Source organism: Telopea speciosissima, chromosome 9 (assembly GCF_018873765.1).
Source record: "Telopea speciosissima isolate NSW1024214 ecotype Mountain lineage chromosome 9, Tspe_v1, whole genome shotgun sequence".
In the NCBI taxonomy this organism is placed as follows: Eukaryota; Viridiplantae; Streptophyta; class Magnoliopsida; order Proteales; family Proteaceae; genus Telopea; species Telopea speciosissima.
This window is the reverse complement of record NC_057924.1, coordinates 43,007,352-43,013,943: the sequence shown is the minus strand read 5'-3', so window position 1 is coordinate 43,013,943 and position 6,592 is coordinate 43,007,352.

Here is a 6,592-nt window from a genome sequence, read left to right as displayed (position 1 = left end):
GGCGCGTTCGGTGGCGATCCAGCCATCAAAATACTCAGCTCTCCTAGCCCTACACGTCTATGTAATCTGTTTCGACTTTCGCTGGCTAAAAAAATTGGCAGAAAGCCAATATCCGTATAAGTTTTTCCAAAATTTGAAAAAACCCTAAAAAACTTAGCATGATCTATTATTTTGAATCCATATAGGTTCAAGAACGGATCTATGGAGACTTTGATACCTCATGTTAGATTAATTTGATTCGAATAGGGACAAAACCCCAAAAGCTAGGATCTCCATAGGGCATTCAAGAACACAATCAAATAAATAATAGAAAATAGGGATAGAACCACTAACCTTGTTTCGTATCCATAGTGATGATGATCGCAGTAGAAAATAAAGACCAAGATCTATGTGCTTTCCCTCTATTCCCAAAGTAACTGGCTTGATGAGAATACCGTATGCACAGGGATGATGAACACTGAATATCTCCCTCTCTTTCTAGAATGCACTCCTCAATAGAGATTGAGAATAATTAGTTGTGATAGGTAAAAGGGGGACCTAACTCTCTATATATAGTAATTCCTATAGGGTTTGACTCATCACAATCCCAATAGGAATCTATCTGCCCACACTAAAGCTAGTCCACATAAGATTCCTAATATATAACCCAATGACCTCCTTAATTAGACCAATACTATAACTAGCCTGAGTTTTAGGTTATTTAATATTAGTCCATAATAGGGAATATAGGCCGGATTCTATTCTAAATATAATTCTAACATGTGTGTGTTTTCCGGATTTCGTCTGATCTTTGTTCATCTATCTCTGCCGACCCCATTTAGTTGGGATAAGGTTATGGTGGTTGTTGTTGTCTTTGTTCATCTACCTCTGATCTTCACGTGCCTTACTGCTTTTAGAATGTGTGTGTTTTTTTTCTTTAATTTTTTTAATTATTTTGTTTTTCTCCTTTGTTCCAATTTTTTTTTCCAGATACAAAATTACTTTGTTGTTCTCCATTGGAGTTATATGGAATCAAAACCTAGCTGCTACAGAGCCATTGTGACTGAGTAGTTGCTCTTTACATTGTGACGGTGAGGTTTCTAAAGAAATGCCAGACAATTGTTATGTGGAAGTTGGAGTAACTGTTGTATGATGTTTCGACAATTCGGGATAGTGTATGTAGCTTTTTGGCTGATATATTGATCATGTTACATGAACTTATCAGAAATGTTTATTTTATTTTTTCAAGATAAGTGTTGACCGGTGGTGGTGGTGGTCTGGATTTGTTAGTTAAAAATATTTTTTCAATATTTCTCATTAAATGTTGCATTTTTTTAATGAGTAGTAGGGTCAAGGTTAGGGCCAGGGCCAGCCTTGGATTTCCAAACAGGGTCAGGGCCAGCCCGCCCAGCCCGACCCAATCAGCACCAATCAGGGTGGGCTTGGGCTGGGCTGAGCTTGTCAGGGTCAAGGCCAAGGTTGAGGTTTTTAGGCCCTGAATCAGAGTCAAGGTCAGGGCGGGCCTGGGCTAAGCTATGAGGATTCAAGGTTGGCTTAGGATTTTAAAAAGCCTGACTCAACCCGACCTTGTTGCAGCCCTTGTTTTGATCGTCTATTGGTGGAAACTGATCATGAGGATATAGTCACATATCGTCAACAAGGAGATTGTTTTTCACCAATGGTTATCAAACCTATCTTGGATAATATTATCTATTTGTCATCCCATTATGAATCTTGTAGTTTTTCTTATATTCCAAGGGAGCAAAACAGCTTTGCTAACTCTCTGGTAAAGAAGGCAAAGTCGGTAACGTGTACGATAGTTTGGCCAATTTCTGATCCATTGATTGTAGACATGTGTTATAGTCCATCCATGTGTACTCCACGTTAATCTCTATAAAGTGATCTTTCTACCAAACAAAAAAAACGTTTGTCTTGTAGCCTAGCTTCCGAGTATGTGGTTTCTAAATCCTAATTCTCTTTATTTAATGTATTTCATTTTACTGTAGTTTATGCATGTAATAAACGGAAAATTATCTCCTCAGGTTCTCTGCCCGGTACAGTTCGCTAGTGCCTCCAATAAGAGGGGGGTGGACCCCACCCAGGTAGTGTATTCTGTTAGGGGGTAAGGTGGTCATTTTTGCTCCCCTATGAGAGGAACCATACAAACTGTACTGAGCAAGAACCTGAGAGGATAAAGATATTGTAATAAACTTGATTTCATTTAATAATATGGAGACTGCTTTCTATCGGGTAGACTAGGGTAGGGTGCTTAACACCTTCTTCAAGCCATAACTTAGACCCATCCTCATACTGATGGTTATAGATGGCAACTCTATACTTTGATTCATTCTCATTTCCTATATCTCCTGTAAGACGAAGCACATGTGGCAATCCCATCCGAGTTTGTCCTGTAGTCCTTGCAAAGTGAAACCTTGATCAGGAGGAATCTAAACCCGAATGGGAAGCCAAAACCAGTAAGAACACTTTGGAAGAAAACCCAAAGTTTGTTGGGGAAACGCAAAAGCCCTCATCGCAAGGGGAAAACAATTTTCTTACCAAAAAAATTAACCACCACTTAATTTTTATTGTGGCCATGATTCAGTTCTTGTTTTTTTGATTGGTAGTAACATGAGAAACGTTATTGTTATACCCGCACCCTGGATCATAATTAATTATTGTTTCTTCCCTACAACGTGTAGTTATCACTGTCACATATGCTGGTGAACTGTTCTCACTGGTGGTCAAACCCAGCTACAAAATTATTGACCACAATACGAGTTTGCCTATGGAGGAAACTATTCGGGGTCATGGGGGACAAACCATGATAAGGAAATAGTAAGTTCTAGCCCTTAATTTTATTTATTTATCATTTTTCTCGATGCCCTCGAAGTGCGGGTCAAGGTTTGGACCGCCTGGGCTATTTTAGTTGAGTTGGGAATATTTTATTTGTGGGTCCCACTTGCCTTGGGGAAACATGTGAAGAACAATTATACCCATATCATGTGAGCTCATCTTTTAATTACGTTTTTTCCTAATTATAACTAGTGGGCAGGCCCATTAGCTTAAGAGGCCCATTGGGCTTAAGTGGCAATTTAACCTAAGGGTCCATCTAATTCTATTTGACCCAAGGTTGGGTATTCCTTTCTCTTACCCAAATAGAACTAATGGGTCAACCCATTAAGCCCTCTTGACCCATTTAACTTGGATCGACCCATTCAACCTATTTGACCCATTTGACTTGTGGGATCAAAAATGGGTTTTATTCTATTTCTTACCCAACCAATTGGACCCATCCTTATTAGATTCTTTTCTAATTAAAACCAATGGGTCGACCCATTTAGCTATTGACCCATTTAACTTAAAGGACCCAAGGCCCATTGTCTATAAATAACATAAAAGGGGGGGAGAAGCATTCATTCTCATTATTTCTCCCATCTAACCTAAATCGTGGAGGAGAGAAAGAAGAGAGGAAGGAGAAAGAAGAAAGAAGAAAGAAGGAAAGAAGAAAGAAGGAAGGAGAAAAGGAGGAAGCAGAGTGGAGAATCTTGGTTGGAGGCTTGAAGATCACTTCTTAGAGCCTCAACGTGGAGATCTTCTATCTTGGGGTAGGTAAGCCATTAAATCCCACCTCACTTCTTCTATTTTGGGTTTCGGAGTTCAAGAAATAGAAAAGACTTGACCTAGGGTTCTCTTGGAACCCAAGGAATCGATGGAACCTCTAAGCCTTGGTTATTATAGAGTTATTTTACTCCATGGCTTGCTCTAAAGCTCTCAACCTCATTCTATTTGAGAAACCTAGGGTATCTGCCCTATTTGAGCTATAGATTAGGTTCTCCTTGGTTTTTCTCTTGAATCCTTTGGGATATATGGACCTAATGAGGTTTTAGAACCCTAATGGACCTAGGAGGAAGCTTTCTTGAAGCCTCCCTACCTTTAAACCCCTTGGGAAAGGAACCCCTGGTGAGAAACCTTTCAATTTTCGATTCTGCAGGTATGTGGTTTTACATATGGTTTCAAGACCTACGAGAAACCACTTGTGCAATCGTACTTGGTAGAGACATTCTTGAGCCCCTGGATTTCTAGGATTTACCTGTGGTTTCAGAAATTGGGCATGAGACCACTCCTGCAACCACTCTACTTCTGAAACCTTATACTTAAAGTGATTATGGGAGACCTTTTGGGGATCCGTCCCTTTACTTAATTAACCATGTTTTCACTCTTTATTTAGGTTTAAAGTTTTCATCTTGCGACGTATTATTTGATTGCGGTGACAACTCATAACATCGGAACATAACTTATATGTGAGTGGGTTTGGTTGTTTGGGCTTGATATTATTATTACATTATATATTATGTCATCATTATAAATTATTAAGCATGCTTGCGCATATTGCATACTTTTATATATGATTGTTATGATGTTGATTGGAGATGCTTTACTTTGATGGGTCTCGGTGCCAGTGGGTGCCGGTGCCGGAATCTCGGATACTCTATACATTTATGAAGTAATTATGTTGAATGTCATGTTGAACTGTATGCGTCGTGCCGTGCTGGTAACCGGGCACTAAACCAAATGAAAAGTTGATGCGCCCGGATTACCTCTCGGGATGATAGGACTTGCATGTAATATATCTGCGCCTAGGATTTTGCACCCTTATGCTACGACCCTTACCAACAGGGGTTTATGTGTTGGGTAATCAGTACACCGAATTCTGTGGAGGTGGGAGAGGCCAGTCATGGTAGTATTGGTTATCAGGGGTCTGCCACTGAGTGGTCTTGGAGGCTTCGATCGGCGTAGGTCCCAGGTGACAATTGAGTTTTCATTGTGGTGATAAGTTAAGTGACCCACAGTGTCTCCCGAGTTGTCACAGTAGCATATACCTCTAACTTAGTTGTGTGATAGGTGGAAAAATAGAATTAACATGGGCATGCATCATTGGACTATGTGAATTGTGTGTTTGTGCATCCCCATCCCCTCACTGGCTCAGTGGAGCTAACCCCCTCATGTACACATTTTTTTAGATTATGATGCAGGTGCGGAGGAGCAGAAAGCTGTGTTAGAGGAATATGGCAATGGGTGTCCTTGTGACCATTGTGCCTACGGGCCGTGAGAATTCTAGGGACTTGTTCCCCTTTTATTTATTTTAGGACGTAGGCCCATGTGTAAACATTTACTGTTATACCCTCGTTGATAGTTATTAGATGGTAATGGAAAATGGATTAATTACAGTATTTATCATCTAGACTTTGATCATCTTGTAACTATTTGATTTTATATGCTTCCGCAAAACTATTGATCTTTTGAAATGTAATATTCCCTTTTCCGCACTCTGATATTATATTGTGTTAATATTGGTTATGACTGTGTGTTGGGACACTGTGTCAGTGATCCTGGCAGCTTAGTAGGATGACACGTGTCATCCTAGTCACCCCTTGTATTGTATTTTATTCCTTGTTGGGATGGGGGCGTGACAGAGTGGTATCAGAGCAATGATGCTCTGCACCGACCACAGTCTCGTGGACTCTTGATTTACTCTCCACAATTAGGTTCTAAATTAAAAATCTTCAAGAACATAAACGATTGTGTGCAGACATAGGAGAAGACTGGTTGTGGTGAAATAAGAACTTAGAAGATAATACGCAATATGGAACTTAGGACTTGAACCATAGGCTGTTAAGCTACAACTATGTAATTGGTTGGTTGAGTCTTAAGTAGGTCATAGATGGGCGATTATGTGTTATAATTCATAAACAATAATGAACCAATCATACCAACCACAATTATCAACAATGATTTAAACAAGAGAGAATTAAGCAAACACATAGAGATACATATATGATTAATTACAAATATCCAATTGTTTCAAATCTTCTTGGGAGGCAATCATATCATTCTCATTTCAACATTCATGATTTCATCTATTCCAACAAAGACATATGACTCCATCCTGCTCAATCAAAAGATACCAATCTAAACACCATAATTGTTCCAGATTTTTTGTTTGGGCATAATTGTGTTTTCCCCAACTTAGAATGCAAGATCCCATTTGTTCCAAATCAAAACATTTAATTTTGTTTATCTCAGATTAAATATACAAGTCCACCATTTCCAAAGGAGAAAAGGAAAAACTAAAGGAAAAGTAAAAGAGCTCCACAAATATCTATCCTAAGACAAGAACTAGAAGAACTGATTCGAGATAATTTCAATTTGTTGAGAGAAAGCTGGGCTAGTCATTTGCACCACCGCCACCACCGCGACCAAGAAAGGTGTTTATGTCATCTACCCCTCTCTCGATACCCTCCAGGCACCAAGTCTGGTTGGAGAGTTGCTTCATGACCAAATCGAAACCATCCACCACTCGTAGGTTCAGCCGCCTGATGACCGTCAGAATGTCAATACCTCCCACTTGATGAAGGTATAGGGATTCCTTCTAGGTGAACAATAGGTCTTTACTCCTCCAATGGACACGTTGATAACACCGGCCAACTGTGCTGCAGTGAAGGCTATAGGAACCCCCTTGACACATGAAACAACCCGATAGTTTTGTGTGCCCAGGTTCTTGGTATCCAGATTTGCATAGAAATGGCGAATGAGTTTCGGGTAGTATGGTCCA